Source organism: Equus przewalskii, chromosome 6 (assembly GCF_037783145.1).
Source record: "Equus przewalskii isolate Varuska chromosome 6, EquPr2, whole genome shotgun sequence".
Taxonomy (NCBI): domain Eukaryota; kingdom Metazoa; phylum Chordata; class Mammalia; order Perissodactyla; family Equidae; genus Equus; species Equus przewalskii.
In genome coordinates this window covers 33175229-33178243 of record NC_091836.1, presented here as the reverse complement: position 1 = coordinate 33178243, position 3015 = coordinate 33175229, and positions in this window count along the sequence as shown.

Sequence of the window (3015 nt, the reverse complement as noted above, 5' to 3'; positions counted from 1 at the left end):
AATCAACAAAAACTCACCCTGAGAAAAGACATGATGGCAGATCTACTTGACAAAGACTTTAAAACAACTGTTTACAAAGGCTGAAAAAACTAAAGGAAGATTTGGAGAAAGGAAAAAAACTATGAACAAAATGGAAATATCTATAATGAAACAGAGAATCTAAAAAAAAAGCCAAAGGGAATTTCTGGAGCTGAAAAGTACACAATTGAAATAAAAAATTCACTAGAGGAATTCAAAGGCAGACTTTAGTAGCCAAAAGAAAAACAGTGAATTGAAAGTAGGACAAAGTAGATCACTGAGTCCAAGGAATAGAAAGGAGAAAGGTTGAAGAAAAGTAAACAGAGCTTAAGAGATTTGTGGCATACCATCAATTTCTGACCAACACATACACTGCAAGAGTCCCAGGAGATGAGAGAAAGGGTCAGGGAGACTACTAGAAAATAATGGCTGGAAATTCTCCAAATTTAATGAAAGTCCTGAATACAGAAATCCAAGAAGCCCAATGAATTCTAAGTAAGATGAACAGATAGGGACCGATTATTGTAACAACGTTTGATAACTCCACTTTTTGTTTTCTATATGATTTAAGAGAGTAATACATTAAAAAAATAAATAGAAGTCTAAAAGCTAGTACTATTTTAACTTTGGTTGACAACTCTACATTTTATTTTCTACATAATTTAGGATAGTAATGTATACAAATAAATTATTAGTTTATATTTTGGAGCACATGATGTATAAACATGCAATTTTATGGCATTGACCACTAAAATAGGTAGAGATCGAGTTGTAAAGGAACATATTTTTAGTATGTTGTTGAAGTTAATCTGGTATAAATTCAAATTAGAGTGTTACAGTTAATGTAACTCCAATATAGTTAAATATAATTCCAATGGTAACCACAAAGAAGATATCTATAGAGTATACCCAAAAGGAAATGACAAAGAAATTTAAATTTTTCACTGCAGAAAATCAACTAAACTCAAAAGAAAACAGTAATGCAGGAAAGGAGGGACAAAAAGGATATAAGGTAGGTGGAAAATAAATATCAAAATGATAGAAGCAAATTCCTCCTTATCAGTAATTACTTTAAATGTAAATGGATTAAGATCTGCAACCAAAAGATGGAGATTGGTAGAATGGATAATAAAACAAAAAAAGATCCAACTATATGCTGTTTAAAAGGGATTCCAATTAGATCTATAGATACAAACTGGTTGAAAATGAAAGAGTGGAAAAATATATCCATGCATATGACCAAAATAGAGCAGGGATGGTTCTGCTAATATAAGACAAAATAGACTTTAAAATACAAAAGTTAACAAGAAACAAAGAAGGACTATACACACTAATGAAATAATAAAGTAAGAAGATATTACAATTATAAACATTTACATAACTAATAACAGACCATAAAAATATATGAGGTAAATTTGACACAAGGGAAGAGAAATATAGTTTTAATAATAGTTGGAAAGTTCAACAGCCCATTCTCAAAAATGGTTAGAACAATCAGACATAAGATAAGGAAGGAAGTAGAGGACTTGAATAAGATAAAGCAAGTAGATGATCTATCATATATTTATAAAATATTGGTCCAACAACAGCAGATGCACATTTTATCAAAAGCACATTGGAATATTTTCCAGGATAGACCATGTGTTAGGCTTCAAATTAGTCTCAGTAGATTTAAAAAGAGAAATATCATAGAAACTAAATCCCTTGACCACAAAAGAATGAAGTTAGAAATCAATAACAGAAGGAAAACTGGAAAATGAACAAGCTTGTGAAAATTAAACAACATACTATTAAGAAAACCAATGAATCAAAGAAGAAATCACTAGGGAATTTAGAAAATACTTTAAGACAAATGAAAACAAAACTAGAACATACCACAACTTTGAGGATGCAGCAAAAGCAGTAGTTAGGGACCAATTTATAGGTAAAAATGCTTACATTAAATAAATAAAAAAAGATATCAAATCAACAACCTAACTTTACAACTTAAGGAACTGGAAAAAAAAAAGCTAAACCCAAATTTGGAAGAAGGAAGGAAATAAACATTAAAGCAGAGGTAAATAAAATAGACAATAGAGAAACAATAGGGAAAATCAATAAAGGCAAAATTTAGTTCTTTGGAAAAATCAACAAAATTGACAAACTTTAGCTAGATGGACTGAAAAAAAAAAAGACAGAAGAGTCAAATTAATCAGAAATAAAAGTGAGGACTATATTACTGAAGCTACAGGAATAAAAAGGATTACAAGGAAATAAAATGAACAGTTATATGCCAACAAATTGAATAACCTAGATGAAATGCATAAATTCCTGGAAATGCAAAACCTACCATGACTAAACCGTAAAGAAACAGAAAATCTTAATAGGCCTGTAACTTGTAAGGAAATTGAATCAGTAGTCAAAAATCTCCAAGCAAAGAAAAGTCCCAGACCTGAGGGCATCACTGGTCATTTCTACCAAACATTTAAAGAAGAACTAACACCAGTCCTTCTCAAATGTTTCAAAAATATTGAAGGGAACAAAAACTTCCTAATTCATTCTCTGAGGCCACCATTATCCTGATACCAAAGCCAGACAGAGATACTACAAAAAAGAAATCTATAGACCATATCACTAAGGAACATGGAGGTATATATTCTCAACAAAATGTTAGCAAATCAAATTCAGCAGTACGTTTAAAGGTTCATACACCATGATTAAGTGGGATTTTTTTTCCTGGAGTGCAAAATTGATTCAACATATGAAAGTCAATCAATGTCATATATACTGCATTAATAAAATGAAGGGAAAAAAATGATCATGTCAAGTGATTCAGAAAAAGCATTGGACCAAATTCAACATCTTTTCATGATAAAGAAATTCTCAACAAACTAGGAATAGAAGGAAACTACTTCAACAGAATAAAATCCATATTTGTAAAACCCACACAAACATTATACTGAATGGTTAAAGATTGAAAACTTTTTCTCTAAGTTCAGGGACAAGGCAAGGATACTC